At 38.8% G+C, this 23,086-nt stretch overlaps 1 protein-coding gene across 11 annotated transcripts in view; it reads left to right on the top strand.

The window, feature by feature from the left end:
• Positions 1-23,086, top strand: part of DGKB (diacylglycerol kinase beta) — a 781,129-nt gene that overhangs the window by 365,138 nt on the left and 392,905 nt on the right. The gene's annotated exons all lie outside the window — the stretch shown is intronic.

The raw sequence follows: 23,086 nt of genomic DNA, 5'->3' as shown, positions 1-23,086 counted from the left end.
ACCAGCACTCTGATGTGGCAAGCAGCAACTTAACCCACTGCTCCACAAGGCTGATCCCTGTCCTTTTTTAAAAAGATTACCTTTCTGCTACTTTGGAATTCTCTACGGTGTATGCAGATGTCTGGGAAAAGGGCCTGATTGAATTATAGGTGCAGGATTGTGAGTAAGTCATGCCCTTGAAGCTAAAACAGAGGTTCAGGGAGGTTAAAATTCCCAGGTTCAAGTATCTGGTCTTGAGAGGGCAGCATCAATCTGAATACTCTCATTCATCATTTTCTCAGCTAAGTCTTGTAAGCCCTATTCAATGAGTATTTTTACATACTGCAGCATGGGTTAAATTGGGTGTTTGTTCACCATTACCTACCTAGAAATTATTTCGATTTCTAACAGTTTAAGAGAGAATAGAAAATGATGGGAACACGTAAGATGTTATATAGGCTTGGGTGTGAAACCAGCTCACACATGCATATATATCTATCTTTTTCTTAAAATACTATTGTAGGGAGTCTTCCTTCCACAGCAATCACTGCAAAGTTAGCTAAAACAAAACTCCTAGGATCTCTATAAACACAGATTTGGGAACAGTGTGTCTTTAAAGACAGGGCATTTAGAAAAAAGATAGCCTAAATGCCCAGAAGTCATCAGGTTACAGATAATAACTAAGGTAGCAGTCTTCTGGGAGGTGGGGAGGCAGGTTGAAGCCTTCTACCTAAAAAGAGAATCTATGAATTACCTGCTCGGATCACTGGAGACAAAAGCTTTATTTCCATATTGGAATGTTTGAATCTTTTGCTCTGCAGGGAAGAGGCAGCTACAGATTGATTCAGGTGACCAGGCAAAGCAGTGAAATGCAAAGCTAGTAAAATTATACAGAAAGCGTCCTTCTCTGGGGTCACTGAGGGAGCGTAGATATTAAATAGGGAAATAAAGTGTGTGAGGGTTTTCTGCACAGGAGAAATGTTTTGAGTCACGCTCTGAAAGATACAGACAGGACAAGGCATTTTTTCGGAGACAGCCGGTGACAACTAGGGCTTGATGGAAATTCTTGCAGCCGAGAAGAAGATGATCTTAAGAGAAGTTGGAAAGACAAGGTGGATCACATTGAAAACATTCATAATGAATTTAATGCGTAAGAGTTGTTCCACGTGGAAATGTTGGGAGATTTTGGAAAAGCAATGGATCATTTGAAATAATAATGTGTTGGGAAAAATCTGACAGTCTATGACAGTTAAATTTCAGTTAACCTCATTTAACACAATGAATTTTCTGATATGAGTGAAGTTTCATTTTTTCTTAATTAAATTCCTGTTTGCCCCTTGTTTTACTGGATTACTCTTCAGCCCCTTTAGGAACACCTGTGGTATACGCAGATGTCTGGAAAGGATTGGGAATCTTCTTCTCTAGCAAGTTTAACCAATCAATACATTTGGAGATCATTCAGTATTTTTCAGGTTAAAGTCAGAAGCATATTTAGGGACCACCATTGTGGTTTAGCAGATACAGCCAGCCACTACTTGTGACACCAGCATCTCTTATGGGCGCTGGTTCATATCCTGGCTGCTCCACTTCTGATCCAGCTCCCTGCTAATGCACCTAGGAAGTCAGTGGAGGATGGCCCAAGTGCTAGGGCCCTTGCATCCACGTGGGAGACCTGGATGGAACTCCTGGCTTCTGGCTTCAGCCTGGCTCAACCCAGGCTGTTGTGGCCATCTGAGGAGTGAACCCGCAGATGGAAGAGCTCTCTCTCCCTCTCTCTCCATCTTTCTCTGTAACTCTGATTTCAAATAAATATTTTTCAATAAGAAATGTATTTAAATTGGCTATACTGTATTTAAATGTAGACAGAACAATGGCAGGTTTGGAGACTAGTACACCTCATGACATGAGATGATAATGTAATGAAAGAATAGGCTTTTTAATATTAAAATATTAAATGTATTAATATAAAATATAGAAATCTGAGTGTTCTAGGACAAAAGAGAACTTTGGCAGTGTTTGGTCATAGATGTGGCCCTGAGATTAATGGTTGATGTCTCTATTATCATGTCATCATTTCAAAATATTCTCTGACATGCGCGTGTCAAGTTTGGAGCATGAAAGGTGCTGGTGATGAAAACTGGGGGTAGACTGAGTTGGATTTTGGAAGCCTACAACATTGTTAAAGAAAGCATTTTTAGGCTGAGTTGTAAACTCAGTTTTCATATGCTTTAAGAAATTTTTGATTTATTAATTCTCAGTCTATTATTTCTAAATAGAACCTCTACAACACAATGTTTGCTTTTAAAAACACTGCTGCGTACATGTATTTGTGGTGGTGTGTCTGTGATATTTAATGTGTTTATTACTTTTTATCCTCAGTGGACTGAGCTCATTGCTGGTCCATTTGCCATGTTTCCCAAGTGGCAGGATGTATTGTCTATGGTACTCTTTCTCCATTTTGACTCCAGAGCCATTGCCAGATCATTTCATTCAGTTAGAAGCACTTCTTTGTGCCTCAGAAGTGATAAAGTGATAAATGACCTCTGTTTGTGAATAATTTACGTTTTCATTTTTATTAGCATAGAATCATAGTTATCACCGTGGACTGCTCACTTTAGTTACTCTCTACTCCTACACGGGAAGGAACCTCACAGATCCTCGGACAGGTGATCACTTTTAGTAAGTGTTTGGAGAAAAAGTAAGCGATGACACTCTTAATGCGTTATTTCCCAAAGTAGAAACCATGGACGACTAGTCAATCTTTGTGGTCTATTAAATATCAACAAGACGTCTGGTGGCTCCAGATGAAACCACAATTAAATAGTTTAGTTAAAATACATTGCATGCATTTTACAGGTAAGATTAATTGCTCATACATATTCCATATACTATTAATGATCCATCCTTTGGAAAGCAAATACCAATGTTCAAAAGACTGCATTGATCATTTTGTCGCAGGACATGCTAAATTCCCTCTCAGCTAATATTTTCATGTTATGTGTATGTAACAACATTCATATATGTTTCAAGTATGTAGTTGGCATTCTTACTATCCTGGGAGTTTTACCCACAATTCATGCAAAAATGAAGTGAAAGTTCAAAAGAAACCCTTATAAAAGTAATGATGCAATCACCAATAAAATTATAACTCAAATAATGAACCAAACTGTGTTACAAATGTAGAAGGTAAATCTGTATATTCCCAGATAAATGAATTAGCAAGTGTGCTGACTTTGTACAAGCAGCCAAAACAGAAACATATGATACAAATTATGAAGATGAAAATCTCTCTAAATGAGATTTCACTGGATTAATGATTTTTTAACTTGCCCAAGAGCTTTTGAGGTTACACATCTCTGCCAATTTGGGGCATGAACTTCTGCTTAATTTTCAAACATAGCACAATAACCTCTTTGGCAAACCAATTGAGTTATTTCAGAACAATCATAATACAATGTTTGGACAATAAATTACTATTGCTTTTGCCAAAGGCAAGGAAGAGAGCAGCAATTCTCAGGCATCACGTAAATTATATCCTTATAGTAAATATGTCACATGTATGCTGGGAATAGTATTAACAACAATTGCAAGGTTAATAGCAAACATTATGCTCCTAAAGTAATGTATGGGAGGATTCCTCATCAAATAATTCTGTTGTCTCTGACATAAACCATTGGCCTACGCCTTGCCAGAGCAAGCACTGAGGCTGTGCATCGTAGACAAATATTTCACTTCAGTGAGTCAGCCCATGAATGGCTCCTACAGAAATGAGAGGGATGCGCTCAATGACATTTTTCTGCTTTTTGCATGAAAATTCACACCTCAAGCAATTAATAAACTATTACATTTAAAATTTATATTCTAATCAATAATAAAAAAGGCTGAATGTTTCATACTCTTTAGTAGGTTTCCCCTAGAAACCAATCCAAACTCTGTGAGCATTCAGTTGGTGATGCAATATACAAGGAAACATTAAAAAGTTCATGGCAGGGGGCCGGCACAGTGGTGGTGTTCTTCTTGATACTATTGTGAATTGTACTGCTTTTCCTAATTCATTTTCAGATAGCTCATTGTTGGTGTGGAGAAATGTAACTGATTTTTTGTGTGTGTTGATTACGTATCCTGCAACATTGCTGAATTTTGTTCTTGAATTTTTTCTGTTTTGTGTTGGAGGCTTTCATGTTTCCACACATAAGATCATGTCATCAGCACATCAGATAATTTCATGTCTCATCCACATTGAATAGCTTTTGCTTCCTTACAAAACTTCTAGTATTATGTTGAATGTGTACCATGAGAGAACACATCCTTGCTCTGTTTCAGATGCTAGATCAAAGCTTTTAGTTATTTTGCTGTTGTGGATGATTTTAGTTGTGTGGTTTTCATACATGAACATTATTGCATTGAGGCAAATTTCTCCTCTAATGAATTTATACTTAATAGTTGAGGGTCATGAAAGGGTGTTGAATTTTGTCAAATATTTTTCTGGGGGGCTATCTTTTGAGATAATATGTGATTATTTTCCTTCATTTTGCTATTTTTGTATTATCACATTGATTTACTTATGTTGAACAATCCTAGCATCCTAGCAGTGAATCCTACTTTATCATGGAATATGATAATTTTGATATGCTATTACATTTGTTCTGCTAATATCTTCCTGATGATTTCTACATCCCTGTTTACGAGGGATGGAGTTTTGTAATTGTGGTGTATATGCCTTACTTTGTTTTCAAGGTAAAGCTGACCTCATAAAAGAGTTTGGAAGTATTATGTTCCCTACTTTGAGGAGTTTAAATATACTGACACTCATTTATTATTAGTATATTGTTAGAATTCACCTACCTAGCCATCTGGTCCTGGGTGTTTCTGTTTAGCAAAGTTGTTTATTTGTTGCTATTGTTTACTTTTTAAAGACATTTTTGTAACAGTTTTAATAAGTTTTTTTTAACATATTCAACCGCCCTTGTACATGCAGTTCTAAGAATCTAATGATATTCTCTTCCTCCCTCCCACTCTCCTTCTTTCTCTTTTTTTCTTTTTAGCATTTGAGGTACCATATTTTAGATTTACATTACAGTAAAAAGGCTTAATACTTAACCAAATAAGAAGTTTAACAAATAAAAACCAAAAATACCCTAGCTTAGTGGGAATGTAGACAATGGCTATAAACAATAATTTAATGGGAAAATGACCCTTTCATCCATAAACAGTAAATTTTAAAGTAACCACAGAGCATTAAACCTAGGGTAGTATAAACATTCTTTTTTTTTTTTTTTTTTTTTTTGACAGGCAAAGTTAGACAATAAGAGAGAGAGACAGAGAGAAAGGTCTTCCTTTCATTGGTTCACCCCCAAAATGGCCGCTACGGCTGGCGCACTGAGGCCAGTGCAGTGTGCGGATCCGAAGGCAGGAGCCAGGTGCTTCTCCTGTTGCCCATGCGGGTGCAGGGCCCAAGCATTTGGGCCATCCTCCACTGCCTTCCCGGGCCACAGCAGAGAGCTGGAATGGAAGAGGAGCAACTGGGACAGAATCCGGCGCCCCGACCGGGACTAGAACCTGGGGTACCGGCGCCGCAGGTGGAGGATTAGCCACGTGAGCCACAGCGCTGGTCGGTATAAACATTCTTAATCATTGATTTCACAAAGGTATAAAATGAAGATTTACTAAATGCTAAACTGATCTTCTGTATATAAAGAGAATCGTAAATGAATCTTGATGTGAATGGAAGGGGAGAGGGAATGAATAAGGGGAGGGTTGTGGGTTGGAGGGACGTTATGGGGGGGGAAGCCATTGTAATGAATATTCTGTACTTTGGAAATTTATATTCATTAAATAAAAGTTAAAAAAATTTAAAAAATGAAGATTTACAACACGTTATTTGCAACAATACTGATACACATAGACATTTCTTTTTGTTTCTTTGTGGGTTTTTGTTTTGTTTTGTTTTGTTTTTGTTTTTAAATTTTAGCTCCTGCATATAAGGGAGAGCATACAATACTTATCGTTTTGGATCCAGCTTATTTCACTCAACGTGATGCCTTCCATTTGCTTCTGTTTTGCTGCAAATGGTAGAATTTCATTTTTTTAACAGCTGAATAGTATTCCATTTTGTATATAAACCACATTTTCTTTATCCACTCATCTGATGATAGACACCTTGGCTAATTCCAGATTGTGGCTATTGTGAACCATGCTGCTATTAAGGTGGTGGGGATATCGCTTAGATACATTGTGTTGAATTCTTTTGGGTATATACCCAATAGTGGAATTGCTGGATCATATTGCAAGTTGTATCAGCAAGTTATTGACAAGAGATTCAATCTTATTCTCTATTGGCCATTTCAACTTTCTTTTGCCTTTCTAATTCTGTTCTAACAGTTTGTCTATTTCTTGGAATTTTTCGATTTCTTCATTCTTTATCTCTCATGACATTTTTGAATTAAAGTCTATTTTATCTGATGTAGGTATAGTCATTTTTGCTATAATTTCTGTGGAATATATTTTTCCACACATTGCACTTGCATACCTCCTGTAGAATTTTGATGGTTACTGTGAGTTGACATTGAATCTCTTTCAATTGATAGAAATTTTTCTTTAATTTTTTTTACTTTTATTTAATAAATATAAATTTCCAAAGTACAGCTTTTGGATTACAGTGGCTCCCCCCCCCCCATAACTTCCCTCCCACTCGCAACCCTCCCATCTCCCGCTCCCTCTCAAATTCCATTCACATCAAGATTCATTTTTAATTCTCTTTATATACAGAAGATCAATTTAGTATATATGAAGTAAAGATTTCATCAGTTTGCACCCACACAGAACATAAAGTGTAAAATACTGTTTCAGTACTAATTACAGCATTAATTCACATTGAATAACACATTAAGGACAGTGATCCTACATGAGGAGTAAGTGCACAGTGACTCCTGTTGTTGACTTAACAAATTGACACTCTTGTTTATCGCGTCAGTAACCTCAAGGCTCAAGTCATGAGTTGCCAAGACTATGGAAGCCTTTTGAGTTTGCCAACTTCGATCTTATTTTGACAAGGTCATAGTCAAAGTGGAAGTTCTCTCCTCCCTTCAGAGAAAGGTACCTCCTTCTTTGATGGCCCGTTCTTTCTACTGGGATCTCACTCATAGAGATCTTTCATTTAGGTGTTTTTTTTTTTTTTTTTTCCTTCCAGAGTGTCTTGGCTTTCCATGCCTGAAATATTCTCATGGGCTCTTCAGCCAGATCCGAATGCCTTAAGGGCTGATTCTGAGGCCAGAGTGCTGTTTAGGACATCTGCCATTCTATGAGTCTGCTGTGTATCCCACGTCCCATGATGGATCGTTCTCTCCCTTTTTTATTCTATCAGTTAGTATTAGCAGACACTAGTCATGCCTAAATTTTTCTTTAATTATCTATGAAAACCATGTACTTTTCCTCCCTCCACCCATGATCTGTATTATCACTGGGACACATTGTTTCTATATTGTGAATCTATTAACAATTTTAGATGTCATTAATAGATTTTCTTTTAACTTTTATACTAAAATTAAAAGTGGTTTATCTACCACCATTTCAGTACTACAATATTTTGTATTTCTCTGTCAATTTACATTACAAGAAAAATCTCCACAATCGTATATTCAGGGTGTTAAATAGGATAAATAGTGTCTAATCATTTAAGCATATAGAATTTCCTATAATACTTCTTGTAGGATAGGTCCAATAATAGCAAATTCCAAAAATTTTTGTTTATCAAAGAACATCCTTCTCTCTTTTTCATTTTTGGAAGAACAATTTTGCTAAGTATAATATTCTTGATTACCTGTGCTGGTTTTAACTTTTATTACTTTTAATGTATTACTACACTCTCTCTTGCCTGAAAAGTTTATTTTCTGATAGTTTACAGATATTGTAAACTATCAGAAACTATTGTTTCTAAACTATTGTAACTATTGCTTGTGCCGAATTGTTGTTTTTAAGATTCTCTCGTTATCTCTGGCTTTTCACGGTTTCATTAAATTGTGTCACAGTATAGATGGTGTACGAGTTAACCAGTTTGGATTTTCTGGGGCTTCATGAACCCGATTATCTCTTTCCTTTCTCAATTTTGGGAAGTTCTCATCCATTATTTCTTTAGAAAGCTTTCGGCCCCTTCCGTCTGTCTTCTCCTTTTAGAACACCTATGATGCATTTTTTTATTTCACATAATGGTGCTCTATAAGTCTGTAGATTTTCTTCTGCTTTTTTTTTTATTATTATTCATTTTGCTACTTAAATTGAATAATTACCAATCCCCAGTTTTTTATTTCGTCCACTCTCTGACTTGATTTTACCTTGCATTGAGTCTTCCTATTGTATTTTTCCTCAGCTGTACAATTTTTTTTATTATATCTGCTTCTTTATTGAACTTGTTTTGTTCAAATTTAGTTACTTAAGTTTCTGTTTATACTGTCTTGTCTTTCACTGAAGTGATTTTAGAGAATCATTTAAAATTCTTTTTCAGACATTTATCACCCTCTCTTTAAGGTGAGTCGCTGAAATTTCGTTAGTTTCCTTTGCTGGTGTCATGTTCCCAGGATTATTTGTAATCGTTCTATCCTTGAGATGGCCTGCACATTTGAAGAATATCCAGTTGTTAAGGACTTTTTTTTTTTTCATGGAAAGAGCTTCACCACTCAGGACAGCCTGGTTTCCAAGGCATCTGGCTGGTGGCACCTGAACGTGGGAAGGAAGGGATGGATGGGGTCCACAGCTGGGCAGGACTGGGGAGTGACAGGGCTCGGTAATTGGGAAAGGACGAAGCCTGTACTTCTAGCGGGTGTGGGTCGTCTTCCCACGCCATTTCCCTCAGTGTTCCCCGTGAAGCAAGATGAAAGAAGCTGCTTGGGAAGGTCCCTGGGATGAGGGTGAACCTCAGTCCCTCCCTCATTGCAGAAATTGTGGGCAGAGCAACCTTTGTCATTGCTACCCTGGGTTGACCTGGGAGAGGAACAAAGCAGAACTATTGTTATCATTTTGAATGCTGTTTTTCTCCATTGTTATGGTCTACTGGAGTGCTGGAGCCTGTCCCTTGGCTTCTAGAATTCTTGTGATGGAATTCTTATCCATGGAAAGTGGTTAAGTCAATGTTTCTATGGAGGGACTTGACCTGGGTTTCTGGTATTCTGCCATCTTGATGACATTGTGTTCCACAAAACATTTGTAGAACATTTCCCACAAATTTCTGTCACACTCCTGGAGTCACAGTCACCAGCCTGTTTTCTGTCTCTGTGGACACATCTTTTTGGAAGTCTACTACAAATGAAGCCATGCAATGGAAGATTGTGCATAGCTTCTGTCACTTTGATGAATCAGTGGTTGTCACTTTTTATTGCAAATAATTTTTTGTTTATATAAATATCACATATCTCTTATTTAGTTGAGGAAGATATGGATTATTTTTGTGTTTTTAGAACAGTACTAATATGAAAACTCACATGCAAAGCTTTGGGGAAGATTCTCTGGAGTAGATTCCTAGGGCAGAAATGGCTGGATTATAACAGATAACTTTTAAACACCTGTCCATATTTTTTTTTCCGAATTGGCTATTCCTTTTATATTCCTATCAGAGACCCATAAGCTTTCTATTTTAGTTAATACTGTTACCTTGTTCTAGTCCCGGTCGGGGCACCGGATTCTGTCCCGGTTGCCCCTCTTCCAGGCCAGCTCTCTGCTATGGCCAGGGAGTGCAGTGGAGGATGGCCCAAGTGCTTGGGCCCTGCACCCCATGCGAGACCAGGATAAGTACTTGGCTCCTGCCATCGGATCAGCGCGGTGTGCCGGCCGCAGCATGCCGGCCGCGGCGGCAATTGGAAGGTGAACCAACAACAAAGGAAGACCTTTCTCTCTGTCTCTCTCTCACTGTCCACTCTGCCTGTCATAAAAAAAAATACAGTTACCTCGTGTCATCCATCATTTTTTATTATTATTTTTTTTGACAGGCAGAGTGGACAGTGAGAGAGAGAGACAGAGAGAAAGGTCTCCCTTTGCTATTGGTTAACCCCCCAATGGCTGCTGCAGCCAGCGCACCGCGCTGATCCAAAGCCAGGAGCCAGGTGCTTCTCCTAGTCTCCCATGGGGTGCAGGGCCCAAGGACCTGGGCCATCCTCCACTGCCTTCCCGGGCCACAGCAGAGAGCTGGACTGGAAGAGGGGCAGCCGGGACAGGACCGGAGCCCCGACCGGGACTAGAACCTGGGGTGCCAGCGCCGCAGGCGGAAGATTAGCCTATTGAGCCGCGGTGCCGGCCCATTTTTTATTATTATTATAACCTTAATTTGGGAATTCTGGTATCTCATTGTGATTTGGTGAGATATCTGTACCAAATCTTTTTTTCCATATTCTAGCCCAATACTTTGTAATTTTTCTTACTTAGTTGTAACATCTTTTCAATTGGTAGAGAGAATGAATACAAGTCCTTTATAAGTTATGTTTTGAAATTATTTTCTCCTTGTTCATGCCCTGTGTATTTTCTCTTTTTAAATATTATTTTTCATTATTTATTTGAGAGGCAGAGACAGGGAGAAAGACAGACGAAGATCATCCTTTCCCTGGCCTGCACACACCAAATGTCCACAGTTGTTAAGGCTGGAGCAGGCCAAAGCCAGGAGCTGGGATCTGAATCCAGTTTCGCCACTAAAGGGACAGAGACCTAAGTGCTGGAGTTATCACCTGCTCCCTCCCTGGGGGTGTACATTAACTGGAAGCTTGAATTAGAAGGAGATCTGAGATTCGAAACCAGGCTCTTCAATATTGGGTGTGGGGGTCCTAACTAGGATCTTATCCACCAGGCCAAATGCTCTCCCCTATCATTTTCTTAATGATGCCTATTGCAGGCCAAAATTTGTAATTTCCATGTAGTACAATTTCTTTTTCTGTTTTATAAATCATCCCTTTATTGTCACATCTAAGAAATCTTTGTCTAAATTATAGGTCATAAGATTTTCTCCAATAACATTTTTTAAATCTTCTTAACATTTTAGCTCTTACATTCCATTCTGTGCTTCATTTAAGGCTAACATTATGAATTAGGTAAAATAATGTTTTTAAAATTTTGTTGCATATTTAAAACCAGTCATTCTAGCACTGTTAGTTGAAAAGACTATCTTATCTATAATGGATATTCTTGGCATCTTTACTAAAAAACTATTAGTTTTAAAGACTTTCTTTCTGGACTTTCTGTTTAAAATAATTTGTATTTTTGTACTTATACCAAAATGCACTGCCGAGTACTGTAGCTTTAATTGTAATTTTAATTTAAATTTAATTTTAGGTAATACAAGTCCTTCAAGTTTATTTTTCATTTCAAAATTGTTTCACTATTATAACTCCATTGAATTTCCATATAAACTGTTGAACTAGATTGTCATTTTTCTACAGTAAGGAAGGTCTCTACAATATTTAAAAGGATTGCATTGTGGCTGGCACTGCAGCTCACTAGGCTAATCCTCCGCCTGTGGCGCCAGCACCCTGGGTTCTAGTCCCGGTTGGGGTGCCGGTTCTGTCGCAGTTGCTCCTTTGCCACTCCAGCTCTCTGCTGTGGCCTAGGAAGGCAGTGGAGGATGGCCAAAGTGCTTGGACCCTGCACCCCATGGGAGACCAGGAGGAAGCACCTGGCTCCTGGCTTCGGATCAGCGCAGTGCGCTGGCCGTGGCGGCCATTTGGGTGGTAAATCAACAGAAGGAAGACCTTTCTCTCTGTCGCTCTCTTACTGTCTAACTCTGCCTGTAAAAAAAAGGATTGCATTGTAGTTAGTTTTTTCCCCTTGTGGATCACTGTGGCTAGATTTCACATATTGATACTTCTAATATTTGGTATGGTCTATCATTCCACTTACGCAAATTCCCATTCTTTTTTTTTAGCAATATTGTAGCATTTTTAATCTACACGTTTTGTACTTATTTTATTATTTTATTTTGAACTTATTAATTTTACTTTTGACACTAGTTTGAAATGAATAGTTTTCTCATTTACAGAAATACAGTTGATATATTGATCTTTGAACCTGAAACTTTACAAAGTTCATTTAATATTTCCAGTGTCTTAGTGTTTCCAGACTTCTCAGCATTTTCAACATACCAGATACTGCCAACTGAGAATAAAGACAGTTTTTCTTTTACTTTCCTGCTTATATATATTTCATTTGTTTTAAGTTAATTGCAGTGGCCAATGAGCTGGTACTGTTTCCTTGCTCAAAATCTTAGGGAACAGGCACTGTCTTTAACTCTTGAATTTAAGGGTAGCTTTTCACATGTGCCATCTACAAATCTGAGGAGATTTCCTTTTTTTAAAAAAAATTATTTATTTATTTGAAAGCCAAAGTTACAGAGAAAAAGAGAGAGAGAGAGAGAGAGAGAGAGAGAGAGAGATCTTCCATCCACTGGTTCACTCCTCAGATGACTGCATCGACCAGGGATGAGCCCAGCCAAAGCCAGGAAACCAGGAGCTTCTTCCAGGTCTCCCATGTGGGTGCAGGGGCCCAAGGACTTAGGCCATTTTCCACTGCCTTTCCCAGGCCACAGCAGAGAGCTGGATCAGAAGTGGAGCAGCCAGAACATGAACCAGCGCCCATATGGGATGCCGGCATTGAAGGCAGCAGCTTTGCTTGCTAGGCCACAATGCTAGTCCCAGAAGATTTCCTTTCATTGCTATATAATTTATATATATTTTGTGGCAAGATGTTGGATTTTGTCAAATAATTTTGATGTATACTGAAATGATAGCATTTTTTTGAGAGGCAGAATGGACAGTGAGAGAGAGAGACAGAGAAAGGTTGAAATGATAGCGTTTTAAAGGCTGTGAATTTCCTCCTGAATAACTCTTCTTTATCTACAATCCATAAATATGTTTTCATTTACATTCAGTTAAGAAACTTTCCTTTATCCATCATGATTTCCTTTTCGACTAATTGGTATTTGGAAGTGTGATGTTTAATTAAAATCTGGGGATTTCTCAATTTTTCATTCCTCAGGTTTTTGATGTCCAGTTGTGTTTTGTTTTGGTTAAATGCATCCTTTGATAACAGTAATTTAAATTACTTATTTTTAATTTTTAAAAAGATTTACTTATTTATTTGAAAGGCAGAGTTACTGAGAAAGAGAGGGAGGAGGAGAAGGATATTCTAATCATGGGTTCACTCCCCAAATGCCCTCAATGGCCAGGGCTATTCAAGGCTGAAGCTGGGAGCCTGGAAATCCATCTAGATCTCCTACTTACTTGTCAAGGACCCAGGTAATGAGCCACCAGCTGCTGCTTTCCCGGGGGCATCAGCAGGGTCTTGGATGGGCAGCGGAGCAGCTAGGACTTGAACCTCCAGGCAGGAGGATGCCAGTGCTGCAGGCTATGGCTTAATCCACTGCACCACAATGCTGGCTCCAGTTAGGCTTTTTCAGTTGAGTGATGAGTGTTGTCTGACTTGAGTGAATGTGTAGCTGCTATTGTTAGGGGGAAGAGTTCTAAATGTCAGTGAGTCCAGCAGATTGGTCGTGATTTTAAATCTACGTGTTTACTCATTTTCCAACTGTTTTATAAAATACTAAAGAGAAGTATATTGTCAAATGCTCTGTTTTTCATTTCAGTTTTGTCACTGTTTATTTCATGTATTTTGGGATCTATTGTTATATGTGCATACATTTATGATTATTATATCCTCTTTAGTGAAAACTTTATTAATATGAAATTTAATTCTTCATATCTAACTCTATATTTTGTCGAGAGTTAATTTTCAAATATATAAGTAACTCTACTCTCTCTTTTTTTAAAGACATTTTATTTATTTGAAAGGCAGAGTGACAGAGAGAGGTGGAGACAGAGAGAGGTTTTCCATCCACTGGTTCACTCTCCAAATGGCCAGCCCAAAGCCAGGAGCCAAGAATTTTTTCCAGGTCTCCCATGTCTCCAAGGATTTGGGCTATGCTCTGCTGCTTCCCTAGGCACATTAACAGGGAGCTGGATTGGAAGAGGAGCAGCTGGGACCCTGAGCCAGGTCTCCCGCATGGATGCAGGGCCCAAAGCACTTGGTCCATCCTCTGCTGCTTTCTCGGGCCATGGCAGAGAGCTAGATTGGAAGTGGAGCAGCCAAGACTTGAACCGGTGGCCGTATGGGATGCCAGCACTGCAGGCCAGGGCTTCAACCTGCTGTGCCACAGCGCCAGTCCCTCCACTCTTTTATGATTAGTATTTACATGGGATAGCTGTTTTCTATCCTTCTGTATTGAAGCTATCTATGTCTTTAACACTGAAGCTTGCTTATTGTGTGCAAAAGATGTATTTGGGTATAATTTTGTATCCAGCTTACAAACCATGTCATTTAATTCAAGTGCTAATCCATTCATATTTATAAACAGATTGCTCTGAGCGACTTTCTATCTACCTTTTTATCTTGTTTTCTGTAGGTCTCATGGCATTTTCTTGCTTTAAATCTCACTTATTAACTTTTCTGATACTTAACAAATATTTCTGTTGTATTTTTTTAAACTTTGGTTTTTATAGAAATTGAGATATAATTTACATAGTCTAAAATTCACTCACTGTAAATGTACAGTTTTGTAGTTTTAGTGTTCCTTAGTAGTTAATACCAATTTCAACCTTCAGCTGCAGACAATAACTAATATATTGGGGCTGGCACTGTGGCTCAGTGGGTTAAAGCCCTAGCCTGCAGAGCTGGCATCCCATATGGGCACCGGTTTGAGTCCTGGCTGCTCTGCTTTCAATCCAGCTCTCTGCTATGGCCTAGGAAAGCAGTAGAAGATGGCCCAACTCCTTGGGCCCTTGAACCCACATGGAAGACCTGGAAGAAACTCCTGGCTCCTGGCTTCGGATCAGCTCAATTCTGCCCGTTGTGGTCATTTGGAGAGTGAACCAGCAGGATGGAAGACCTCTTTCTCTCTGGCTCTACCTCTCTCTGTAACTCTGTCTTTCAAATACATAAAATAATTCTTAAAAAAATAACTAGGGCCGGCGCCGCGGCTCAATAGGCTAATCCTCCGCTTTGCGGCGCCGGCATACCGGGTTCTAGTCCCGGTCAGGGCGCTGGATTCTGTCCCGGTTGCACCTCTTCCAGGCCAGCTCTCTGCTGTGGCCAGGGAAGGCAGTGGAGGATGGCCCAAGTGCTTGGGCCCTGCACCCCATGGGAGACCAGGATAAGCACCTGGCTCCTGCCATCGGATCAGCACGGTGTGCTGGCCACAGCACGCTGGCCGCGGCGGCCATTGGAGGGTGAACCAACGGCAAAAGGAAGACCTTTCTCTCTGTCTCTCTCTCTCACTGTCCACTCTGCCTGTCAATAAATAAATAAATAAATAAATAATAAAAATAAAATTAACTAATATATTACTGCTTCCTTAAATATACCTTTCCAGTAATTTTTCTGTTTGTAGAATCATTCAATATGCAGTCTTTCTCATCTAGTTTCTTTGAGCCAGGATACTGTCTTAAGATTCAGAAGAATCACAGCATATATCAGATGGTTCACATTTCTGTTAACTTACTGAATGATCCCCAAATGGATACATCACATATTATGTATCATTTCATCAATCAGTATGTCTTTGGATTACTTTCAGTTTCGACTGTCATTACTATTGTTGTGTTTCCAAGCATTTCATTCTATACACTCATGCCTTAATTTCTCTTGAAGGGATTCCTAAGGATAGAATGTCTTAGAAGCAAAGCAAAAACCTCTTTCAGTCAATCTGTATACCTGTGCTCACACCAATTCCACAATGCTAACTGCTATAGCTTTAGAGTAAGTTTTTCAAAGTCCAGGTTTTTTCATTATCTTTTTTTTTTTATTTTTTCAAAGGTAGAGCTACAGACAGTGAGAGAGAGACAGAGAGAAAGGTCTTCCTCCGTTGGTTCACCGCCCAAATGGCTACTGCGGCCGGCGCTGCACCAATTCAAAGCCAGGAGCCAGGTTCTTCCTCCTGGTCTCCCATGCGGGTGCAGGGCCCAAGCACTTGGGCCATCCTCCACTGCCTTCCCAGGCCACAGCAGAGAGCTGGACTGGAAGAGGAGCAACTGGGACTAGAACCCGGTGCCCATATGGGATGCCAGCGCCGCAGGCAGAGGATGAACCAAGTGAGCCACCACGTCAGCCCCTGTGTTTCTGCTTTTCAAAATCATTTTGATTTTTGAAGTCCTTTCTTTTTCAACATATATTATAGAATCAACTTGTTAATTTCACACAAAAAAAATTGCTGGCATTTTGATGATTTGTTACATTTGCAGGTCATTTTGCAGAATTTCTATTTTGACAATATTCACTTTTCCAATTTATGACCATAAAATAGCTCTCACTTAATTTAGACCTTTTCCAATGCTCTCAGCAAAGTATTTTATCATCATACAAGTGTTCCACATTTTTTGTTAAATGCATCCCTACATGCTTTAGCCTTAGGAACTAAGAACTAAGTAACTAGAATTACTTTCTCTCTCTTTCTTTAAAGATGTATTTGTGTAACTGAAAGGCAGAGTCACAAAGAGATGGAGGAATGGTGGGAGGGAGGGAGAGAGAGAGATTTTCCATTTGCTGGTTCACTCCCCAGATGGCTGCAACAGCTGGAACTGGCCCATTCTGAAGCCAGGAGCCAGGAATTTCTTCCAGGTCTGGTACATGGGTGCAGGGGCCCAAGCACTGGGACCATCTTCCACTGCCATTCCAAGTGCATTAGCAGGGAGCTTGAACAATAGTGGAGCAGTTAGGACTCAAACAGGCACCCAAATGGAATGCCAGTATTGCAGGTGGTGGTGTTACCCCCATGTCATAGCACCTACCTCCTAGGATTATTTTCTTGATGATTTCACTTTAACATTAGATTACTAGTGTATAGAAATACAGTTCATTTTTCTGTATTAATTTTGTATTTCATGATCTTACTAAAATCACATATTAGTTCTAGTATATGTTTTGTTATGTTAATTGAATTGAAATTCTACAGACACAGTCACGCTGTCTACAAATCAAACATAGGAAGTTTTTCTTCTGTTCTTCTTTGGATGCTTTTAATTTTTTTTTATTTTTGTTATTTTAGTTATAGTCCCAGTGAAATGTGAAAATATGTGGTAAAGTGGATATTCCTTTAGTTTAGCAATTTTTCACAGAATGGAAAAATATATTTAGAGACACAGCTTTCTTTTATTGTAGAAATTTAGGCATAATTATAACATATTTGTGACAATATTTGGTAATGCCATTAAGCAGACCAAAGTTACTACTTTTATATTCTACATTGTCTTTTTGTTTTATATTTAACTTATTTGGCTATATTATGCATTATCTTAAGTTACATTATTAAGGAAACAGCCTAGTTAAAATGATCTGGGAAACTTAGTTTGTATCCATTCATGACATTTTTCTGCTAGAATCTTTATTTTATTAAAAAATGGCATCCTATCCAAGAGCAATGAGTTAGTAAGAGAAAACTAAGACAAAGGAAGATTTACTCTAATAGACAATTACATGTGTCATTGATGGCAAGTTTGTTAAGAAGTCCACTTTCAACCACCTTGCCTATCTTATATATGACACATTTCTCCCCAGGAACTTGATGTGCTGGGTATTTTGATCTCGCCTTTTTTTTCATAGGAAATTCAGTTTGTATGATAAACTCACGTATTTTAAACCATTTTCCAGGTTTGATATATGCCATTGAATTTTCAACTCTCATCTTTCTATGCAGGGGATAGAGATTTTCAGTTGTAAGATATATCATTCAAGAAATGATCAAGGGAAGTACAGCTGTTCATATGTCTATCATACCTCAATGAACTGGTTTAAAAAATGATCCAGGAAGCAGAAGAGGCAATCTGAGATGAGTTGTTATATATACAGGATTACAAACCATATTCATTATTTATTAATCCCTTTCCTCAGGGGGACTAAAAGCATTGCTCAAAACAGGACTCTTGTTTGTTATCCTCTGTTGTTTTTGCTTCCCCAAAAAAAGTATTGTCATTTATTTTAAAAATAAGGAATATATTGATTAAATTTTGGAAAAGCAAATGTAAATAAATCTTTAATTACTATATTAGAAAATATAGTCTTAATCAAATGACATTCCTTTCTTAGAAGGACTGTTGATGCTTTGATACAAAGCAGAGATCTTTAATGAGGTCCCAATCACAGGAAATACTTTAGTATGACACATGAATTAATCGATACTGATCAAATAATTCTACTGCAGTCCGTTTTAGATTTCACTTTATGAGTGGATGTGGAGGTCAAAAGATTAACAAGTTCATAAGTGACTACTAATAGCTTTTCGCTTGACTATGCATTTGTATCCAGCTAATTGTACAAGATGATATTTAATAGTTCTTCCGACTGCAATTTATCATAGTGTAGGAACATCCCAGACAAGACAATAGAAATCAAAGATGAATCTGAAATACAGCATGCAAAAATACTTAAGTGTATTGTGTTCTGTGGAACTTCTAGGGAAACTAGACAAAAACAACAAAAAAAATATGATGCTATATCAAAAATGTCACAAAGAATTTGAAAGTAACCAAGTTCTATTTTGATAACATTATCATGTCTTCTTTTTAATAATTTTATTTTATTTATTTAATTTTTGTTTCCTCAGATAACTTTTATTTAAGGTATACAAACATCATGCATTTCATAAATACAACTTTTAGAACATAGTGATTCTTCCCACCATACCCACCCCCACCCCAACTCCTACCCTTCTTCTTCCTCTCTCTCCTATTCTCATTATTACTTTTTTTTTTCTTTTTTTTTTCTTTTTTTTGACAGGCAGAGTGGACAGTGAGAGAGACAGACAGAGAGAAAGGTCTTCCTTTGCCGTTGGTTCACCCTCCAATGGCCGCCGCGGCCGGCACGCTGCGGCCGGCGCACCGCGCTGATCCGATGGCAGGAGCCAGGAGCCAGGTGCTTTTCCTGGTCTCCCATGCGGGTGCAGGGCCCAAGCACCTGGGCCATCCTCCACTGCACTCCCTGGCCACAGCAGAGGGCTGGCCTGGAAGAGGGGCAACCAGGACAGAATCCGGCGCCCCGACCGGGACTAAACCCGGTGTGCCGGCGCCGCTAGGCGGAGGATTAGCCTAGTGAGCCGCGGCGCCGGCCTCATTATTACTTTTTTACTAAGATCTATTTTCAATTAACTTTATACACAGAAGATTAACTCTATACTAAGTAAAGAGTTCAACAAATAGTATGGGGGAAAAAAACTGTTCCTTAACAGTTTTTTGGTTTTTCTTTTGATTTCTTCTATGAGCCACTGCTCAGTTAGGAACATGCTGTTCAGTCTCTAGTGTTTACATACATTCTAGAGACTCCTGAGTTGTTGATCTCCAGCTTCGCTCCATTGTGTTCAGAGAAGATGTATGGCATGATATCGATTCCTTCAAATATGCTGAGACTTGCTTTATGGACTAGCATATGGTCTATCCTAGAGAAAGTTCCATGCACTGATGAGAAGAATGTGTATTCTGCAACTCTAGGATGAAACATTCTGTAGACATCCGTTAGGTCCATTTGGTCTATAGTGTCAATTAACTGTTGTTTCCTTGCTAATTTTCTGTCTGGTTGATCTGTCCATTGCTGAAAGTGGAGTACTGAAGTCACCCATTATTGTTGTATGGGAGTCAATGTCTGCCTTTAGATCCATCAAGATTTCTTTTAAATAGTCAGGTGCCCTGTAATTAGGTGCATATACATTTATTATAGTCACATCATCTTGTTGAACTGATCCCTCAATCATTGCATGGTGCCCTTCTGTCTCTTTTAGCAGTTTTTGTGTTAAAGTCTGTTTTTGTCTGTTATTAAGGTGGCTACACTAAGCTCTTTTTTGGTTTCTGTTGACATGGAATCTCTTTTTCTATCCTTTCACTTTCAGTCTCTGTGTCTCTTTGTTGGTGAGATGTGTTTCTTGTAGGCAGCAAATAGATGGATTTTGTTTTTTAATCCATTCAGGCAGTCTGTGTTTTTTAACCGAAGAGTTGAGGCTGTTTACATTCAAGGTGATGATTGATAATTAACAACTGCCATTTTTCCATAAATATTCCTATTGTTTACTCTGGATTTCTTTTGTACTTTTACTGGGGGATTTTCTGCCTCCACCTTCTTTCATAGTGATGACCATGCTTTGTGTTCATGTGTGTAGCACATCCTTAAGAATCTTCTGAAAGGCTGGAAGAGTGGTTACAAATTCATTCAATTTCCGTTCGTATGGAAGGTCTTTATTCCACCTTCATCCATAAATGAGAGCTTTGCATGGTAGAGTATTTTGAGTTAACAGTTTTTTCTCTTAAGACTTGGAATATATCTCGCCATTCTCTCCTAGCCTTTAGGGTTTCTGTTGAGAAGTCAGCTGTGAGTCTAATTGGAGATCCTCCTAAAGTAATCTAGTGTTTCTCTTGTGTGCATTTTAGAATCTTTTCTTTATGTTTTACTGTAGAGAGTTTGATTATAATGTGTCATGGTTAAAATTTTTTCTGGTCATATCTTTTAGGAGTTCTATGTGCTTCCTGTACTTGAATGTTCTTTCTCCAAATTAGGGTAGTTTTCTGTAATTATCTCACTAAAAAGACCTTCTAATCCATTCTATTTCCATACCTCCAGGTACTCCTAAGACCTTTACATTGGATTGTTTGAAAATATATCATAGATCTCCAACAGTGTTTTATATTTTTATAATTTATTCTTCTTTTTGGTCTGACTGTAAAATTTTCAGAGATTTGTCTTCTAACTTGGGTATTATTTCTTCTGCTTCACTAAGTTTTGTTAAGCCTTTCCACTGGATTTTTTTATTTGTTCTTTTGAATTCTTCATTTCCAATATTCCATTTTGATTTCTCTTTAAAGTCTCAATTTCATGAGAAAAATTTTCTTTCATGTCATGTACAGATTTCTTTAGTTGGTTGCTTTGCTTCTGATTACTTCTGAGTTGATCAAATTTTTGAATTCTGTTTCTTGCATTTCTTTAATCTCTTCCTTTTCACATTCTAGTATTGAAGTGTTGTTGTGTTCATTTGGGGGCATCATGTTGTCTCCCTTATTCTTGTTTCTTGAATTGCTGCATTTATTTTTAGGCATTTGTGTAGATACTTTGTTGGTCCTCTGTGGATTAGTGGAGTGTCTGCTCTTTCAGTGAATACCCAGAGGCCTTTGCTGGGTGTGGCCAGGGAGCTCTATTCAGTGCTTCAGGGTGAGGGGAGAGTCCAAGGTGACTTCCAAATTGGGTGTGGTAAATTTCTCTCTCTTTTTTTTTAATCAGAGGGGAAGTTTGATCAACTCTGTTGGTGTAGTCTCACACTCACCTTCTCTCCTCCAAGGAGACCAATGCCTAGGCTCTAGCCCCAGTGGATAAAATATTCATCTATGCTGCCCACAAGAACCACACTAAGGATCTGTGCAGTCCTCAGTGTGAGCACAGATCTCCCAGCCATGACCTTCACCAGGGGATCGGGGAGCCCCAAGTATGTAGCCACCCCAGTGACTGCCCAAAGACACAGCCACACCCTGTACCCTCACACGCAGCCACAGTGTTTTCACAGTCCTTCCCAGCACACAAGGCTCCCACAGTCATGAGCACCCAGCCCCCATTAGTTCTCTCAGCCAGACTCAGGCATCTCCTTTCGGCTGGCTGCTGGGTGCATGGACACAAGATAGTGCAGCTGTTACATATGTGCAAAATGGCACCCACCTGCTCTAAGCTAGTTAGAGGACATCAGCACCAGTTGGTCGAGGATAGAGAAGGATGCTCCCTTTTTATTCCTCTAGGTTGGCAGGTATACTGTCCCTCAAAGGGCTCTAAGCCAGACTCATACCAGGCTCTTCCCGCAGCTTTATTGCCAGTGGCATGTGCTGCTGCAGTCTGGGCTCACCTCACTCTCCAAATCTGGTACTAGTTACTGAGTCTCTCAGCTGCTGGGGTCCTGAATTCTGCATCTCCACACCCTCCATGTAGGTCCACAGTGTCCTTCTAATTTGCGTGGAGTTTCCTCTGTTGTTTTCTCCCTAGTTCTTCCCTGAGATTGCACTCTCTCCATGTTTGTTTTTTTTTTTTAACTATCTTCCCTTAGACTAGAGCAATAAGCTCCCTCCCTATTCTGCCTTGGTGCCTCTCCCTGTCATTTCTTTGAACACCAGCAAAATACCCTAAGCCTCTGATAGGGGGTTTCTGCCTTTTCCCCAAAGACTGGTTTCATGGAGAATAATACCAATACATTTCAGAACCCCATAGAAAATGACATGACATTATGATAGAGTTGACGTGGTCTGTATTACAAGGCTTGTACTGCTGGTATTTTCAACCATTGTGCCAAAGATAAAGTAGTTACTCACTTACCTAAATGTTACAGCTTATTCATTTTCAACAACATGGTTCAACCATTCATTTATAACAAACACTTGTACAAACCAGTTTCCCTACATTGTTTTTTTGTGGCTCATTTTTACCTCACAATTTCTAAATTTCATTAGATTTCCACTGGCAGCCCATGTTACCTACATGTCCATGAGACAATTGCTTGTTACTTTTCCTTTCAAACCAAAAGAAGTCGTTTTAAAAATAAATTTGGGTAAAGATCTTCAATGTGTTTCACCGTATCTACATAAAGTCACACAGTTCTCTTGTCACTTAGTAGTTTAAGGCAACAACAGTGAGGGTATGGGAATGAATCAAGCTTGAGTTCCATCAGTCAATAATTGAGTTAAAACCTACAGTCATGATCTAGGTTCCATCACTATAACCCAGTGCATTTGACCAATTTCTCAACTCTGTCTCTTTGGAACTCAAATTGTTCATCCTACTTCTCATCCCTGCCCAAGATATTTGCCCTATCACATTAATTTTCCAAAGAATATCCGTAAAATTACATAAGAACTATGAAAATAAATTATGATGGCATTACTGGGTTTTGCAGGCAAATCATAGCAGAGCTTATTTCAAATACAGATTGCTTGTCTTAGAAAAGATATACCCCTACCCACATGCTTCTTTAATGAATCATATAATAATTTTTGATTAACCGATCTGTGAGCTATTAACATAATGTATTAATGACTTTTTCTGTTATCATTTCATAGATTGTGTGTTACAGTGTAGC

Source organism: Oryctolagus cuniculus, chromosome 16 (genome assembly GCF_051225735.1).
Source record: "Oryctolagus cuniculus isolate XC-2025 breed Fujian yellow rabbit chromosome 16, ASM5122573v1, whole genome shotgun sequence".
Lineage (NCBI taxonomy): Eukaryota > Metazoa > Chordata > Mammalia > Lagomorpha > Leporidae > Oryctolagus > Oryctolagus cuniculus.
This window is presented reverse-complemented; position numbering and strand designations above follow the sequence as displayed.